The sequence below is a fragment of the Macaca nemestrina genome, chromosome X (assembly GCF_043159975.1).
Source record: "Macaca nemestrina isolate mMacNem1 chromosome X, mMacNem.hap1, whole genome shotgun sequence".
NCBI classification, from domain to species: Eukaryota; Metazoa; Chordata; class Mammalia; order Primates; family Cercopithecidae; genus Macaca; species Macaca nemestrina.
In genome coordinates, this window is record NC_092145.1 from 6191801 (window position 1) to 6211863 (window position 20063).

At 43.3% G+C, this 20063-nt stretch overlaps 1 long non-coding RNA gene across 1 annotated transcript in view; it reads right to left on the reverse strand.

Moving 5' to 3' along the window:
• Nucleotides 1–3392: 3392 nt before the first annotated feature.
• The window catches only part of LOC139360831 (uncharacterized), a 40985-nt gene continuing 24314 nt past the window's right edge, over nt 3393–20063 (reverse strand). The window contains exons 3-4 of the long non-coding RNA XR_011618361.1: nt 5525–5615; nt 3393–4324 (exon numbers count right to left, since the gene is read on the reverse strand). This is a non-coding gene — a long non-coding RNA (uncharacterized lncRNA). The remainder of the gene's footprint in view (nt 4325–5524; nt 5616–20063) is intronic.

A 20063-nucleotide genomic window follows, 5' to 3' on the forward strand; every position in this document is an offset into this window, starting at 1 on the left:
CTTTTCCTCAAAATCACACAGACCTTGTTATCAGATTATAGGTCCCCATAATTGCTCTATAGATAGCAACTTAAACATTCTGAAATGTTAAGTTTTCCTTTTGAGATATTCTTTCCAATCCTTCATACCAGTGAAACCTACTGATTCTAGCTGGTCTGAAGGACCCCAGGAGGAGCTGACTCATGGAAGAATGCAGTTTCCACATCCTGATGACTTCATCTGTCTTACCCCAATCAATCAACCACTCCAACTTTCAGCCTCTTGCCCTCCACGATCCTCTTAAAAATTGTCATGCACGTCCGTGTGAAAAGACCACCAAAGAGGCTTTGTGTGAACAATAAAGCTTTTTAATCACCTGGGTGCAGGCGAGCTGAGTCCAAAAAGAGTCAGCAAAGGGAGATAGGGGTGGGGCCGTTTTATAGGATTTGGGTGGGTAGTGGAAAATTACAGTTAAAGGGGAATTTTCTCTTGCAGGCAAGGGCGGGGGTCACAAGGTGCTCAGTGGGGGAGCTTCTGAGCCAGGAGAAGGAATTTCACACGGTTAATCGCTCAGTTAAGGTGGGGCAGGAACAAATCACAATGGTGGAACGTCGTCAGTTAAGGCAGGAACCTGCCATTTTCACTTCTTTTGTGGTTCTTCACTTGCTTCAGGCCATCTGGATGTATACGTGCAGACTTGGGCTCAAAGGCCTGACAAAAATCACATCCCAGAACTCCTTGGGGAGATGGATTTGGGGGTCTCCTCCCATCTCCTTACTCAGGGCCCTGTGATAAACTTTCCTTCTGCAAACTTTGCTCTCGTAGTGTATTCAAGTGTTACTGCTCAGTGAGCACATGAACCTGTTGGTCCTATAATAGGATCATTCCATAATCTTATGATTGAATTGCAGGAATTATTGAATGTGTGTCTCTGAGTTGTGATCTTCATGACTGTTTCACCAGCAGTATAGTTTATTTGCCCCATTTCCCCCAACTCCTTTTGCTAGCTCGTGTGTTCCTATGCAAAGAAAGATTGTCAAATCAGGCAGCTCCAGAACCAGGATAGGTTCAGAGCAACTCCGGGGTTGCCACGTGATGAGATAATATTTGTGTACCAATAAAGGATAGTAATATACAGAAAACAGAAGTGACATAGAGTAAGAACTGGATAGGCCACAGCTGGGCATTTGCCTTGTTTGAACCTGCTTTGAACAGTTGGCTCCTTGTGGTTGACTGAGACTCAGTTGCTTGTTACAAGGTATATTACAATCTGTTTATACTTCAAGTTAGGTTACACTACACTATGTATAGAGGAATCTTTAGGCCAACCTTCAAATATGTAGAGGGGAAGATTTAGATCAAACTCAGTTATGCCCTTTAGGTAAGACAAGAAAGCTAGAAGTTTGCAGTGGGAGGAATGCCATTCCCCAAGCTGGGATGATGCTATGGCAAAGGCTTTTACTGCTGGAGAACACCTTTATTATGGAGAAGACTTTGAGTGTTTTTCACAATGGCTATTTTTCTCCTACTCCTTCCCAGATGAATGAGAGAAGCTTGCTCAGATCTTCAAGGTGCGAATTGGCTGATGCTCCTGGAGGTAAAGCACTCAACAGTTTGCCTCCCAAGACTGTGGCTGCCAAGTAGTTTATCAATCTTATGGTACTCCACATTCAGCATCCAAAATTTCATTAAATTGCCACTTACAGGTTTTTTACTAGGTTACAGACCCAGAATCATCTACTCCTGATAAGCGTAACTTAGCTTTGTCTCTTTGCACCTGACTCTCCAGATTTTGGGTGGTAATTTGCCCTGCAACATCAATTCCTTAGTATGTGTGAGAAACATAATTGATTTTCAGTTTGCCAAGCATATTTTTGTAGTAAAAATGACAGTGTCAATGTTCAACACCTTTACAGTCAGGGCTGAAGTTAGAAGCCCTGTATTAATTTTTAGTTATCGATTTATTATTATGTATACCTGTTAGAGTAGGCAGATAGCCAGAAATGAGGAGGCAAGGGAGTCCCTGGGAAAAGGAGTCCTGGGAGACAGTGCCCACTGACAGTCAGAAAAAAATAAAAACAAAAATAAAAACCAATGACTATATTGGCTACACCTGGCCTTGTGGTAAGGCTCTTCCAGCCCAGAAGGGGTCTTACCAGGCCCTAACCAGAGACAACAATAGTAGGGACTTTTCCTACGGAGGAGCATGCACACTCCTCCCATAAATCACCCTGGAATAACCTTTTGCTTATTGTAATAGTGAAAAACACACCCTGGGGTGGAGACTTTAAACGCTAATGAGCTATGCCACGTGTGTACTAGTATGCACAACCACAGAGCATGTGCGGTCAAGGGGATCACCTAAAACATGATTGCAAGTGACATTCCCTTATGCCCCTTCATGAATAATCATGTAAGATTCTCATAAAGAGAGTCCCCCAGCACTAGCTGTTGCTGGCTCATTCTGTCTTTCAACAGCCCACTCTGATTTGTCTTTCAGAGTGTACTGTCTCTTTACACAAACACTGCTATTGCTCTTTTTCCAGCCAAACCAGTCTGGAACTATTTTCCACAGAGTAAGTCTGCTCCTCTCTAGAAGTATTCTCTTATATCCTTAATAAACCTTTTGCTTACATTACTAATTACTAATTTGCTTACAATACTAATCTCTTGGCCAAATTCTTTTCCCCAAGTTAGACAAGAACAGAGGATTCCTGTACTTCCCAGGAAAACACCTACCTTATCAAGATTATTCCAGTTATTCATTTTCTATTACTGGATTGTGCATTTTCATTGCATCTAAGTAATTGTTGGCTACTACATAAATGAGCCAAAGGTGGCCCCTGCGTTTTGCCCTAAAATAACCCCCATGGCATTTAGTTCTTCACAGCAACCTAAGGTCATTAGCCCAAAGCCCACTAGTGCTAAACTCAAATTCTTATGCATCCAATTGCTTTCAATATAGTCCAGATAAACATATTTTAACAATTTGGAACCTATCTATTTTGCATACCCCACAAAAATGCACCACTATCTGCTAACCATAGAAAATCCGCAGCTGTAAAAGACCTCCAAGCTGCTGTTGTCCTTTGTAACTCTCCTCTTACCCAGAGATTCCAATCTTGCTATTGAGTAACATTTCCTAGACATGTAAACCACCTCATCAATTTCTTCTTTCCTGGAAGGTTACTTGCCTTATTCATCTTCCCAAGATGATTCTCTCCCCTCATGCAACCCTGTCCAAGTGCTTCCCAATAAAACTGGCTGTATGTTACTGCATCTCATGGTCCTGCCCCTTTCCTGATCAACTCTCAAATCCTTAAACTAATCACAGTAATCAAAGGTAACAAAGATTTTTCTCCTCCGTATTCTTCAAGAATTTTTTATTTTAGTTTTGACATGCAGGTTTATGATCCATTTAGCGTTGCATTTTTCTATGAATCAAGATATGGACTGAAATTTATTCTTTGCATATGGATATCAACCTATTCCAGACATAAGTGTTAACTATTCTTTCTCCTTGTATCAATAATGAATTATCCATAAATACGTGTATGTGTGAGTATATTTCTAGACTCTCTTTAGTTCCATTGATATATTTCTATTGTTATGACAACACCACACTTTTCTGATTATCGTCACTTAAATAAGCCTTGAAATTAATTACCGTAACCCCTGCAATTTGTGTTGTCATTTTAAAAGTTATTTTGGCAGCTCTAAGTTCTTTGTACTTATACGTGAATGTGAACACCAGTCTGTCAATTTCTATTTTTAAAAAACCCTTTCAGGTTTTTTTGTATGGATTTGATTTAATCTGCAGGTAAATTTGGAAAGAAAGTACATCTTAATAATATTAAGTCTTCCAACTCATGAATAAGATACCTATCTCCATTTATTTAAGAGATATATACCGAAATAAACTTTATTTAGGCACTTATCCTTCATTAATTTATCACTGCAATATTTCGTAGTTTTCGGTGTACAGATCTTCTACCTATTTTGTCATGTCTACGTATTTTATGTTTTCTAGTGTTATTTTTATTTTATTATTTTATTTTATTTTATTTTTATTTCTCCCCTAGTCCAGACCCTGGGAAGCCATGGGAGGTTAGGGTCCACAGCATCACCTGTGGTCAGTGAATTCCGGAATATGGTGATATGCAGATGCTGTCTACAGAGTCTCTATTTCTTGCAATTTCACCCCAAACTGGAAGCTTTGGGCCACCTGCCCCTTTGACTCCGGAAGTGGCACTTACATTTCAAAAGCAAGATGATCACAACGATCATATTAAGCAGGAAAGTTGAGTGGCAACCAGGGAATCTCATCTGCAGAGAGGAGTAGACTCTGTTAACAGAACACAGTGCTTTTAGAGCCAAGATAGAAGAACAGACAACAAGTATGTTGCTTAACTTACATAGGCACATGAAATCAAGGCTGAATGAGCAGGAGGCTGGGTAAACTGCTCCAATAAAGCCTTAATCCATCTCCCAGTTTCCAGACCTGAGCCAATTCTCAGACACAGAATTTATTAACTGAAGATAATATAATGGTAGAGTCCTCTTGAGGAAACCACCTGCAATACTATGGCAAGTTGATACAATCGTGGTTTTCCAAGTCCAGTTTCCAAAGGAACCTATGTCTATTCACCTCAGTAACTGAACACTGGGAAGGGGGAAAACACCCAAACATTTCAAGGACTGCTGGACACAGAATCCGCATTGACACTGACACCTAGGACCTGAAGCTTCATCATTGCCCCCTGTTAGAGTGGAAGCAAATGTGGCCCAGCAATAAATGGAGTTCTTGCCTAGGTCTGACCCAGAGTGCCCATTTATCCAGTTTCCAAATGGGAAATTGAAATGGACTTACTCGACGATGGGCACAAACCCTGATTGGGTCCATGGCTGTTAGTAGAAGAGCTAGCAGAGCAGAGAAGGCCAAGTGCACTTCCTGCACCTTGGCCACGATAGTAAGTGATAAACAATATTGCATCTTGAGGGATGGAAAATGTTAATGACATCCTTAGTACCTAAAGGATGTAGCGGTGGTGATCCCCATCATATCTTAATTTAAGTCAGCAGCCTGGCTCCTACAAAAACCTGATGGGTCATTGGGACTACTGCAACTTTGGACCACTGCAAGCTCAATGACGAGAGCCTTAACAGATGTGTTATCTTCACTACAACAGGTCACTATGGCCTCAGGCACATGGCATGTAGCCATTGATCATCATGAGCTAGGTTCTGTCAGGCCCACAGAGTCAGGTGATTCCAAAAGTAATCTGTGATAAGATAGAAGTAGTACATCCAGGATCAGACACCAGCACGGCCACACATTACAAGCAGGTGACCTAATCCCCAGTATCATCTGCCAATGTTGTGTCTGTGTCTCTCCTTCAGCTCTTTATTTATTCCTATAGATTAATGGACCAGGAAGTTCTCTTATGACCAGCTGCTGGAGGAGTAGAAGTGCTGAGCTTAGATGATAGATGGTTTGGTTGGATTTAGAGTGCAAACTGAAAATGAACTTCTGTTGTAATACTACCTCGATCAAATGTGGTCAAGAAATACAATGCTGAGCAGAAATCCCCAGTTGGCAGAGCTTCAAATGGTGCATCTGACGATCCACTTCATATCTGAAAGAGAAGTGACCCAAACTAAGAATGGACTTATGGACAGTGAAAAACAAATTGGACAGCTGCTCAGGGACTTAGAATGACAAGTAGTGACAGATTGCAACAAGCAGGATTGGGGAAGGAGGTTTATTGATGGACGTGTGAGAAGGGACACTATATGTGAAGATATTTGTATCACGTCTTAAGGCTCAAGGGAGCATTCACCGTGGAAGAGACACTAAACTTTTAATCAAGAAAAAATGACCTGACTAGTTGACATTAGCCAGCCTCAGTCCCTGGCCACATTAATGCTACACAATGGCCTTATGTGTGGAATAGCCATGGTGGAAGAAGTGGATGCTATGCACGTGTTCAACAGCGTGGGTCCACATTCACCCAGGCATATCCAGCTATTTTTGCCAAATGTTTAAACTGCCAGGAACCAGTGCTGAATACCCAGTATGGCACCATTGCTTAAGGAGACTAACCAGCCCCTCGTGACTTGTTGATTGCGTCCAGCAACTTCCATCCTGGAAGGAGCAGAGATTCATCTTTACTGGAATTTGTCTACATTAGAGGTGTAAGTTTGACTTTCCCGCTCACATTTCTTTGTCAGGCACCACTAACAGAGGGCTTAAAGAATGTTGGATACACTGAGCCAGGATATTTCATATGATCAGCTGGGACCAAGGGACCCACATGTAGCAAAGGAAGTGCTCAGTGGGCACATGACCGTGTAATCTAAAGTTGTGATCTCATACTGCGCCACCCAAAAGCCACTGGTGTACTGAAACAATGGAGTGGCTTCTTCACAGTGCAAATGAGGTGCAAATTTGGAGCTCACAGCCTATGAGGATGGGGTGTCATTCTCTACTGTACTGTATATACCCTAAATCTATTATCACTCTCTTCCATCAAAAGATAGAATAAATGATCCAGATACCGAAAGGTGGGATGACCTCACTTACTGTCACTCCCTGTGACCTATATAGGAATTTGTACTTTCTGCTGCATAAGTTTAGGTTCTGTAGTTCTAGAACGGCGCTTTCCAATAAGGTGTCACTGGCCACATTTAGCTATTTGCACATAAGTTTAAACTATTTAAAATTAAATTTAAAGTTCAGGTCCTCAGTCACACTAACCACATTTCTATACTCAATGGTCACATGTGGCTGCTGGTTACCATATTGGACGGTGCTGGCTAGATATATTGGTTCCCAAAGTAAGATTACTTCCACCAGGAAAAAACAATTTAATGAGACTCTTTCCATTAAACTTCAAGCTATTGCTCCCATCTGGGCACTTTGAGTTTTTCATGCTATAGGACCAGCAAGCATAAAAAGGAGTTGCCATGCTTGCAGGGGCATTGGCCCTGATCATCAGGAGGAGGTAGGGCTGCCCTTATACAATGGGAACAGAGAGGAATCTTTTGCTCTCAAGTGACCACTTGAATGTGTCTTGATAGTCCCCTGCCAGATTTCTATAGTATGGGGACAATTGTAAGTGCCACAGCCTGAGAAGGTCATGGAGGACGAGGAGCGCAGAACCTTCTGGGATGAGGGTTTGCACTACTCTACTGGGTAAGTAATAGAGAACAGCAAAGATTCTGGTTGAGACTGATAGTACTCTAGAATGGATAGTAGACGAGGAACAGAGTTATCATCACTTGTGGCTTAGAGGCCAGCTGCAACAGAGGGCCTGTCGTTTGTCCACTCTTCTTTCTCATGTGAACTTCTTTAGTAAGAGATCACCAGAATCCCTGAGGAGTTGTGTTCAAATGAGGTGAACTTTCTACATGAAAAAGTAGAGTTAATCCACTGCTTGGTATATACCCAAAATAAAGGAAATCAGGATATTGAAGAGATATCCGCACTCCCATGTTTGTTGCAGCACTGGTCACAAAACCCAAGATTTGGAAGCAACCTAAGCATCCATCCACAGATGAATGGAATAAGAAAATGTGATACATATACACAATGCAGTACTATTCAGCAATAATAAAGAATGAGATCCTGTCATTCACAGCAACAAGATGGAACTGGAGGACATTATGTTAAGTGGAATAAGCCAGGCACAGAAAGACAAACTTTGCATATTCTCACTTATTTGCGGGAGCCAAAAATGGAAACAATTGAACTCATGGAGACAGAGCAGAAGGATGGTTAACAGAGTCTGAGAAGGGTAGTGGAGTGGGGGCGGAAAAGGATGTTTAATGAGTACAAAAATACAGTCAGATTGAATGAATGTCGTATTCGGTCATACAACAGCGTGACTACAATCAACTATAATTTATTGTACATTTTTAATAACAAAAAAGACTATAATTGAAATGTGTGTAACACAAAGAAAGGATAAACGCTTGAGGTGATGGATATTCCATGTACCCTGATGTGATTATGCATTGTATGCCTGTGTCAAAATATCTCATGTGCCCCATAAGTATATATGCAGCTACTATGTACCCCAAAACATTATAAATATTAAAAAAAAAAACTATAGACAAAAATGCAGGTTTAAGTGTTGTGAGAGAAGATGGACTGTAGTGGATGGTATAGTGCTACCAAGATCTTTCCTTTACAACTGAGGCTCTCATTCCCCCAAAGGTATTGTTTGTTGATGACTGATAACCAGGGTCCTCTCCATGGGTGGCCCTCAGTTGTAGGAAACTTCTTTTCTGGGGTCAACTTCCTTCTAGTGACAAGTCAAGGAATCAATGGGAGGAGTACGAAGCCCTCATCCCCTTGCTTCGTATAGGGTTACTTCTTCAAGGCTATCCTGGTTGCTTTCTGTTTTCAAAAATTAGTGTGACTACTGTGCTCTGAAATGACAGCAGAATGAAGTGGAAGTTAGACCCTGAAATATCACTATTGGAGGCTTAAGCCATGGGCAGGGGCCATACCTGTCCTCTGTTGGGAACTCTAGAAATAGACTCCCCAGGAGGAACTGAGACACACAACACCTGGAAAATCGGGTAACTCCCACCCCAATACTGCGCTTTAAGCAAACAGGCACACCAGGAGATCATATCCCACACCTGGCCGGGAGGGTCCCACACCCACGGAGCCTCCCTCATTGCTAGCACAGCAGTCTGTGATCTACCAAGGCAGCAGCGAGGCTGGGGGAGGGGCGCCCGCCATTGCTGAGGCTTAAGTAGGTAAACAAAGCTGCTGGGAAGCTCGAACTGGGTGGAGCTCACAGCAGCTCAAGGAAACCTGCCTGTCTCTGTAGACTCCACCTCTGGGGACAGGGCAATAACAAACACAGCCGAAACCTCTGCAGACGCAAACGACTCTGTCTGACAGCTTTGAAGAGAGCAGTGGATCTCCCAACACGGAGGTTGAGATCTGAGAAGGGACAGACTCCCTGCTCAAGTGGGTCCCTGACCCCTGAGTAGCCTAACTGGGAGACATCCCCCACTAGGGGCAGTCTGACACCCCACACCTCACAGGGTGGAGTACACCCCTGAGAGGAAGCTTCCAAAGCATGAATCAGACAGGTACACTCGCTGTTCAGAAATATTCTATCTTCTGCAGCCTCTGCTGCTGATACCCAGGCAAACAGGGTCTGGAGTGGACCTCAAGCAATCTCCAACAGACCTACAGCTGAGGGTCCTGACTGTTAGAAGGAAAACTATCAAACAGGAAGGACACCTACACCAAAACCCCATCAGTACATCACCATCATCAAAGACCAGAGGCAGATAAAACCACAAAGATGGGGAAAAAGCAGGGCAGAAAAGCTGGAAATTCCAAAAATAAGAGCGCATCTCCCCCGGCAAAGGAGCGCAGCTCATCGCCAGCAACGGATCAAAGCTGGACGGAGAATGACTTTGACAAGATGAGAGAAGAAGGCTTCAGTCCATCAAATTTCTCAGAGCTAAAGGAGGAATTACGTACCCAGCGCAAAGAAACTAAAAATCTTGAAAAAAAAGTGGAAGAATTGATGGCTAGAGTAATTAATGCAGAGAAGGTCATAAACGAAATGAAAGAGATGAAAACCATGACACGAGAAATACGTGACAAATGCACAAGCTTCAGTAACCGACTCGATCAACTGGAAGAAAGAGTATCTGCGATTGAGGATCAAATGAATGAAATGAAGCGAGAAGAGAAACCAAAAGAAAAAAGAAGAAAAAGAAATGAACAAAGCCTGCAAGAAGTATGGGATTATGTAAAAAGACCAAATCTACGTCTGATTGGGGTGCCTGAAAGTGAGGGGGAAAATGGAACCAAGTTGGAAAACACTCTTCAGGATATCATCCAGGAGAACTTCCCCAACCTAGTAGGGCAGGCCAACATTCAAATCCAGGAAATACAGAGAACGCCACAAAGATACTCCTCGAGAAGAGCAACTCCAAGACACATAATTGCCAGATTCACCGAAGTTGAAATGAAGGAAAAAATCTTAAGGGCAGCCAGAGAGAAAGGTCGGGTTACCCACAAAGGGAAGCCCATCAGACTAACAGCAAATCTCTCGGCAGAAACTCTCCAAGCCAGAAGAGAGTGGGGGCCAATATTCAACATTCTTAAAGAAAAGAATTTTCAACCCAGAATTTCATATCCAGCCAAACTAAGTTTCATAAGTGAAGGAGAAATAAAATCCTTTACAGATAAGCAAATGCTTAGAGATTTTGTCACCACTAGGCCTGCCTTACAAGAGACCCTGAAGGAAGCACTAAACATGGAAAGGAACAACCGGTACCAGCCATTGCAAAAACATGCCAAAATGTAAAGACCATCGAGGCTAGGAAGAAACTGCATCAACTAACGAGCAAAATAACCAGTTAATATCATAATGACAGGATCAAGTTCACACATAACAATATTAACCTTAAATGTAAATGGACTAAATGCTCCAATTAAAAGACACAGACTGGCAAACTGGATAAAGAGTCAAGACCCATCACTCTGCTGTATTCAGGAGACCCATCTCACACGCAGAGACATACATAAGCTCAAAATAAAGGGATGGAGGAAGATTTACCAAGCAAATGGAGAACAAAAAAAAGCGGGGGTTGCAATACTAGTCTCTGATAAAACAGACTTTAAACCATCAAAGATCAAAAGAGACAAAGAAGGCCATTACATAATGGTAAAGAGATCAATTCAACAGGAAGAGCTAACTATCCTAAATATATATGCACCCAATACAGGAGCACCCAGATTCATAAAGCAAGTCCTTAGAGACTTACAAAGAGACTTAGACTCCCATACAATAATAATGGGAGACTTCAACACCCCACTGTCAACATTAGACAGATCAACGAGACAGAAAGTTAACAAGGATATCCAGGAATTGAACTCATCTCTGCAGCAAGCAGACCTAATAGACATCTATAGAACTCTCCACCCCAAATCAACAGAATATACATTCTTCTCAGCACCACATCGTACTTACTCCAAAATCGACCACGTAATTGGAAGTAAAGCACTCCTCAGCAAATGTACAAGAACAGAAATTATAACAAACTGTCTCTCAGACCACAGTGCAATCAAACTAGAACTCAGGACTAAGAAACTCAATCAAAACCGCTCAACTACATGGAAACTGAATAACCTGCTCCTGAATGACTACTGGGTACATAACGAAATGAAGGCAGAAATAAAGATGTTCTTTGAAACCAATGAGAACAAAGATACAACATACCAGAATCTCTGGGACACATTTAAAGCAGTGTGTAGAGGGAAATTTATAGCACTAAATGCCCACAAGAGAAAGCAGGAAAGATCTAAAATTGACACTCTAACATCGCAATTAAAAGAACTAGAGAAGCAAGAGCAAACACATTCGAAAGCTAGCAGAAGGCAAGAAATAACTAAGATCAGAGCAGAACTGAAGGAGATAGAGACACAAAAAACCCTCCAAAAAATCAATGAATCCAGGAGTTGGTTTTTTGAAAAGATCAACAAAATTGACAGCCCACTAGCCAGACTAATAAAGAAGAAAAGAGAGAAGAATCAAATCGATGCAATTAAAAATGATAAAGGGGATATCACCACCGACCCCACAGAAATACAAACTACCATCAGAGAATACTATAAACACCTCTACGCAAATAAACTGGAAAATCTAGAAGAAATGGATAATTTCCTGGACACTTACACTCTTCCAAGACTAAACCAGGAAGAAGTTGAATCCCCGAATAGACCAATAGCAGGCTCTGAAATTGAGGCAACAATTAATAGCCTACCAACCAAAAAAAGTCCAGGACCAGATGGATTCACAGCTGAATTCTACCAGAGGTACAAGGAGGAGTTGGTACCATTCCTTCTGAAACTATTCCAATCAATAGAAAAAGAGGGAATCCTCCCTAACTCATTTTATGAGGCCAACATCATCCTGATACCAAAGCCTGGCAGAGACACAACAAAAAAAGAGAATTTTAGACCAATATCCCTGATGAACATCGATGCAAAAATCCTCAACAAAATACTGGCAAACCGGATTCAGCAACACATCAAAAAGCTTATCCACCATGATCAAGTGGGCTTCATCCCTGGGATGCAAGGCTGGTTCAACATTCGCAAATCAATAAACATAATCCAGCATATAAACAGAACCAAAGACAAGAACCACGTGATTATCTCAATAGATGCAGAAAAGGCTTTTGACAAAATTCAACAGCCCTTCATGCTAAAAACGCTCAATAAATTCGGTATTGATGGAACGTACCTCAAAATAATAAGAGCTATTTATGACAAACCCACAGCCAATATCATACTGAATGGGAAAAAACTGGAAAAATTCCCTTTGAAAACTGGCACAAGACAGGGATGCCCTCTCTCACCACTCCTATTCAACATAGTGTTGGAAGTTCTGGCTAGGGCAATTAGGCAAGAGAAAGAAATCAAGGGTATTCAGTTAGGAAAAGAAGAAGTCAAATTGTCCCTGTTTGCAGATGACATGATTGTATATTTAGAAAACCCCATTGTCTCAGCCCAAAATCTCCTTAAGCTGATAAGCAACTTCAGCAAAGTCTCAGGATACAAAATTAATGTGCAAAAATCACAAGCATTCTTATACACCAGTAACAGGCAAACAGAGAGCCAAATCAGGAATGAACTTCCATTCACAATTGCTTCAAAGAGAATCAAATACCTAGGAATCCAACTTACAAGGGATGTAAAGGACCTCTTCAAGGAGAACTACAAACCACTGCTCAGTGAAATAAAAGAGGACACAAACAAATGGAAGAACATACCATGCTCATGGATAGGAAGAATCAATATCGTGAAAATGGCCATACTGCCCAAGGTTATTTATAGATTCAATGCCATCCCCATCAAGCTACCAATGAGTTTCTTCACAAAATTGGAAAAAACTGCTTTAAAGTTCATATGGAACCAAAAAAGAGCCCACATCTCCAAGACAATCCTAAGTCAAAAGAACAAAGCTGGAGGCATCACGCTACCTGACTTCAAACTATACTACAAGGCTACAGTAACCAAAACAGCATGGTACTGGTACCAAAACAGAGATATAGACCAATGGAACAGAACAGAGTCCTCAGAAATAATACCACACATCTACAGCCATCTGATCTTTGACAAACCTGAGAGAAACAAGAAATGGGGAAAGGATTCCCTATTTAATAAACAGTGCTGGGAAAATTGGCTAGCCATAAGTAGAAAGCTGAAACTGGATCCTTTCCTTACTCCTTATACGAAAATTAATTCAAGATGGATTAGAGACTTAAATGTTAGACCTAATACCATAAAAATCCTAGAGGAAAACCTAGGTAGTACCATTCAGGACATAGGCATGGGCAAAGACTTCATGTCTAAAACACCAAAAGCAACGGCAGCAAAAGCCAAAATTGACAAATGGGATCTCATTAAACTAAAGAGCTTCTGCACAGCAAAAGAAACTACCATCAGAGTGAACAGGCAACCTACAGAATGGGAGAAAATTTTTGCAATCTACTCATCTGACAAAGGGCTAATATCCAGAACCTACAAAGAACTCAAACAAATTTACAAGAAAAAAACAAACAACCCCATCAAAAAGTGGGCAAAGGATATGAACAGACATTTCTCAAAAGAAGACATTCATACAGCCAACAGACACATGAAAAAATGCTCTTCATCACTGGCCATCAGAGAAAAGCAAATCAAAACCACAATGAGATACCATCTCACACCAGTTAGAATGGCGATCATTAAAAAGTCAGGAAACAACAGGTGCTGGAGAGGATGTGGAGAAATAGGAACACTTTTACACTGTTGGTGGGATTGTAAGCTAGTTCAACCATTATGGAAAACAGTATGGCGATTCCTCAAGGATCTAGAACTAGATGTACCATATGACCCAGCCATCCCATTACTGGGTATATACCCAAAGGATTATAAATTATGCTGCTATAAAGACACATGCACACGTATGTTTATTGCAGCACTATTCACAATAGCAAAGACTTGGAATCAACCCAAATGTCCATCAGTGACAGATTGGATTAAGAAAATGTGGCACATATACACCATGGAATACTATGCAGCCATCAAAAAGGATGAGTTTGTGTCCTTTGTAGGGACATGGATGCAGCTGGAAACCATCATTCTCAGCAAACTATCACAAGAACAGAAAACCAAACACCGCATGTTCTCACTCATAGGTGGGAACTGAACGATGAGATCACTTGGACTCAGGAAGGGGAACATCACACACCGGGGCCTATCATGGGGAGGGGGAGGGGGGAGGGATTGCATTGGGAGTTATACCTGATGTAAATGACGAGTTGATGGGTGCAGCACACCAACATGGCACAAGTATACATATGTAACAAACCTGCACGTTATGCACATGTACCCTACAACTTAAAGTATAATAATAATAAATAAGTTAAAAAAAAAAAAAAAGAAAAGAAATAGACTCCCCAGGAATTTGACTTGGGCTCAATCAAAAGCCAGACTCTCAAGCCTACTGTGTTCTGTTACTTGTTTCAGCAAATGAGATAACCTCTGTGGCCCACTGAATAAACTGTAAAGTACTAGTAAGAGGACGCTATTATTGCGCTCACGGCAATAGTTCTGCATCCCACAGTAAGCCAGTGTAGTGGTGGATAAGAACGGAGCTTTGAAATCAAAACACCTGAGTTGTTTGAAAGCTCCAGTGAGAAAATGCCTGTGACCCACCCAGGGCTGCCCAGCACTGCATAATGATGGCAGAAGCCATTCAGGATGTTAAGGGGCTTCACCAGGACTGGACACTAAGAGGTTGCAGAAAGTAAGAACATTTGACAGATGCAACAGCACCCTCTGGAGCACCTGAGGATCAGGGCAAGCCTTAAGGACGAGGATAACTATACACCACTGACAGATCATTTACTGTGCCAGGCAGTGGGTTAAGTGCTTCAAGTTCCTCACAGCCCTGGGGAGGAGAAGTTTCGGCCATATTTTACCAACCTTCCGTGAGCCGTCTTACTGAATCCTGAGGCCACACACACACACCAGTGACTAGTGAGGTCAGGAGTTGCTGATTTAATAAACACTCCTATGACACTTACTAGGTACCAGGCATTGTTTATGTGCTTGACAGATATTACCTGATGCAGTCCTTATATGTGCTTCGTGAAGTACGTACTACTGCTATTCGTGTTTGACAGATGAGGGAGCTGAGATACAAGGAGATTGGAAGCTCGCCCATGATCACACAACTAGGAAGTGGCAGCGCCAAGATTCATATCCAGGCTGGCTGGATCCAGAGCCCCTGCTTCCAGCTGTGTCCCTTAAACCCAAGTCCGGCTAAACTATTCTCACTTGGAAACAAACGTGTTTCTAATTGTACACTTGTGTTCTACACACACCTTGGCTCTTCTGAAACCATACGGAAAGAATCTCCTAACCTAGCCACATACCCCTATTAGATCATGAGCACCTCAAAGCAAGGTTTGAATGCCATGTTTTGAACTACTGGTGCCCGTGATAAGCCTTAGCACCCAGTAGGAGATCATGGTATGTTTATTAAATAATGGTTTACTCAAAAATCAAATAATCTTATTGGATCAACTTTATCTGGCTTCCAATACATGCAACAGGCTTGGGCCCTGGTATGTCAGCACCTAAGGCTACGGGTGAGGATGCTGGATCTTGGAAATGACTCCTGAAAAGGCTGTGCATGTGGGAGATGGGGAGGTACTTGGGATGTCCTTAACTGCCTAGGGCACCACTCTCCACACCCACTGGCTCCCTCCAAGAAGGGACAAGTGATGTCGCTGTTTCCAGTAATGTCCTTGTTCCATCCTGGAGTGCCCACAGGGGTCTGACCCAGGCCATTCCTGGGAGCACCCACCTAATGACCTGGTCCAGGGTCATTAGGTTCCAGGGTTCCAGCTCACCTCAGGGTTCCAGCTCTCCTCAGCCTCCTTCTGCTCCCATGTCCCTCTCCCCGCAGCCGGCCCAGGGCAGTACAGCTGGATCTGGCAGGTGCTCCTCCTCACATCTCTCCTGCGGTGGCTGATGCTCAGCACAGCCTAATCCCTCCGGACCCCAAAGCCCTCTCACACCTAGCTGCTTTCCAAATCCTAATGTGGATCTGGGAGTATTCTGGGGACTGCGGAGGGTCCCGGTACTCAACGCCCCCACCATCTGCTACAGCCTATAGTCTTCTTTAACTGCCTGTCTGGGGATACCGAGGCCCTAGCTGCCTCTGCTAGGAGACCCCAGCCCCACCTCTCTGGATCAACCTCAGAAAGTAAAACCTCATAGTCACCCATTTAAGGTGCTCAGTTAATCAAAAGCCAGGCATTACATGGGGAATTATTTGAATAACATCTCCCAATCATCGTGATTTGTCACTCATCATATCAGAATGCTTATTATTTACGAGGAGACTCACCAAAAGGCTTCATCATCTCCTGCCAGTTCTGTCACCACAAGACCTTGGAAGGAAATCCTTACCAGGGAATTTATCACAGTGATAATTGCATATGAGCATAGGCTCCAGGTTTTGAGCAGTAGTTAGCGGGGCGACAGGAAGGGCAAAGCCCCAAGCTGAGCAGACTGAGGCCCGATTGGGGCAGTGTGGACACAGCAGCAGGGGGGACATGAGAACACAACTATGGGCCCCAGGGAAGGAAACTTGCAATCCCAACAAGGGCATAAGACTGCTGGCTGCCAGCCTCCACTTCAAGGACACATCATGGCTCTTAAAATACCGATGGGTCATGCTTCATGGCCCAAAGGGTGCAGATGGCAACCCAGGAATTCCTGGAGTCAGCCTCCTATGGGGTGTTGCCTCCTTTGAAGACCTCCATCCCTGCCCACGGCTTCAAAGTACAGAATCTGGTATCTCACATAGAAGGGAGCAAATGTGTATGACTTAAGTCTCTGGATGTGTTCTCAGGATGTGAGAATGAAACCCAGCACTCCCGAGTCTCCTTCTATGGAACCTGCCTCATAGAGCTTCATGAGCCCCAGCTTCTTGCCTGCCATCCCCTGAGGATCTGGTGCCGGTTCCCCATCTGTGACACTCCTCTCCTCACCTGACCAGTCCCTGTCACATGGCTAAAGGAAAGAGAAGAGAATGCTTGATCTCAGAAGGAGGGTGAGTAGTGTGCACTTCCCACTGGGGGTCACGTCATTCTTGTGCAGCCTCAAACTCCTGCACTGCTCCCCTGACCTCTCCCTGGAGGGTTCTGCACACTCCACAGTCCCTCCTGCTGTGCTCTCAAACCCCAGTGTGTATCTCCAGAATATGTCTGCAAGGACCTAGGGCTCCAACATACTCTCCCTTCTTCCCCATCTTGGCATCAAATCTGTCTTGGAGAACTCTAGGAATACTAGTCTGATTTTTGTAGAACATCCTTCAGTTTCAGCGGGTCTAATGTCTTCTCACGATTAGAAGGGGATGCATGATTATGCATTATTAGGAAGAACACCACGGGACTGGAAAGCCCTTTTTATAGTGAATACAGTATCTCCAGCACTTAGGTCAGTGCCTGGAGCATATGAGGAGCTGGATAAATATTGAATGAATGAGTGAATGAAATCACGTCACGTTACCTCTCGGAGAATGCGTAATGATTCCTCAAATAACTTTGAGAAGCAAGGAACAGTGTGTACAAAGGCAGGGATGGCACCTGTCTACTGGCACTGGGGAGAAATCATGATGGAGCACTTTCCAGATGAATGCAACCTTGCAAACCACGTTGGCCACCCTTCCTATTTTCTCCAGGGAAGTAGCATCAAAGTCGTGGGTGAATATGGGACTTCTGTCTAGAGCTTGTCCAAGAATCAATGGGAATGTGCTACTTGAACTGAATGTTACATAAATCCCTTTAAGGCCCAGCTGAAACCCAGGGACACGTGAGACCTTGACACTGGCTGCTTGCAGACCCAAACGACCAGAGAGAGGAGCAGGGAATTGGGACAAGGGCCACAGCTGCCTACTGGCAAGAGAGAGCGTTCAGATAGCCACTGATGTTTGTAGCCCTGCCTGGCTGACTTCCCCAGATGCCAGGAGCACAGACCAGGCGCCGGGACAGCAGGTCTCTGGAGTCCCTAGAGCTCAGTTGCTTACCTCTTCCATGACTCAACAATAAGAAGATGCTGGGACGCATTTAATCTTTGATCGTTGGGTGGTTGGGAGGACTGAAAATGCCACGAGGCTCCAATGCAGAGGCTGCAACTACTAGGACCATGGAGCTGTAGTTCTTCACGCATCCCACAATTGAGTACGGAGCATATACTGTTTGCCAGGCACTGCTCTAAGCTCTGAGGATACAGCATTGAACAAATTCCCTGCTTCTGTGGAGCTTATATTCTAGCAGGAGGGGAGGGGCAGGCACACAATGAACTGTGGAACAAAGTGAAAGGTGAAGGAAGTGTTATGGTGACAAACGCTACGGAAACAAATTGAATCGAGAGAACTAAATAAGGAGTCTTGGCAATTGGGGGCAAGGAGGGATTGCAGTTTTTACAATGGTAGTCGTAGAAGGCCTCACAGAAAAGATATTTCCAGACAGAGCTGAGGATGTCTGGGAAGGAATGCTAACAGTATTATAAGAGGAAATGTCTAGAAGAGAACAAAGACAAGCAGTCGCTCAGGGCCTTGGAACAGAGTGTAGAAGGCAGGGTCTAGAGACACTGGTCTGGTGAGCCAGGTAAAGGGCATTCCCTGATCCTCTGAGCCACGGACTGCCTCAGAGCCAGGTCAGCTGCACTGTACCATGAACTGGCTTATTGGATCCAGGTTTCCATTCCAGGTTACTGACTTGAGCTGAGGATTGGGTACAGAATACAGGCCTAGGTGTCCAGAAACCTTTCTCTCAGGATAAAGGGGATGGAAGGCACCGCTGGCATTGAACAGGCAAGGCTGCTGGCCTGCTGCTGTGGCACTGCTGCAGTGGGCAGGACAATGGTGCATATGTAAAGACTGGGTGCAGAACAAAGCAGAAGGCTCTCTGGTGACACCTAGTGCTCGTTCCAGAGTAGATCCCGTGTCTTCAATGAGGGGCCAGATGTCTTAATCCAGGACTGGATTTCCTGTCTTTCAAAGTTCACCTCAGGTGGAGGCCAGAAGCAGGTATGGCTTTTTGTTGGGGGGAAAGGTACACATAGGAGGCTCTACGTGTTTCCTACTGTACTCCAGCAGGAGGCATACAACTTCTGGCTGTCCAAGCCTTGATCGTATTGGCTCTGATCAGTGGGCTCAGGTGGAGACAGCCTTGTTCCTCCATTATAGAGTGCGTCATCCTTGTTCCTCCATTGTAGAGTGCGCCATCAACCTTTCAACAATGTTTCATCCATTGATTAGCATGGATTGCATCAGTTGCATTGCTGGGTATTGCAAATACTTGTTTTCTTTTTCTCTCATACGTTGCATTTTCCTCAGCTGGAATTCTCCAGTAAGGAAGAAACTTTCCTCATCAACTGTAGCTATTGTGTCACCCTGAAATACAGTTAGTACAGGAAATGCAGGATAAATGTTTTATTCTCTCTCTTGCACAGCCAATTCTCAATGTGAGGAGTGGTTATTCTTGTTCCTTCCAACAGGGTCCAACGAGTCATTCTTTATTAATGACTTTTTATTTTAGAAAATGTGTAGGTTTACAGAATTATTGCAGAGATAGTACAGAGAATTCTTATATACCCCACATCCAGTTTTCCCTATTACCATCCTCTTATATTAGCATTACACATTTGCCACAATTAATAAAACGAAAGACAAAAACAAGGACACTAGAGGAATTTGAAGCCTCTGGCATCTATAGCTATAAGAAATAAAGCCCAACTCCTACACAGTAGAGATCTAATTGCCTCTGTTCCTATGACCTCACACAACATGTGCACTCTCGACAAAAGGATTGCAAGGGACACACACACGCAAAAGAGTAAGAAAATACATAGTCTGAAGAGACAAGGCAATCAACAGAACTGAACTCTAATATGACTCAGATCTTGGAATTATGAGGTGGATAATTTAAAATAACTATTTTTAAAAATTTAAGAGGCTTTAACGGAAAAAGTAGGC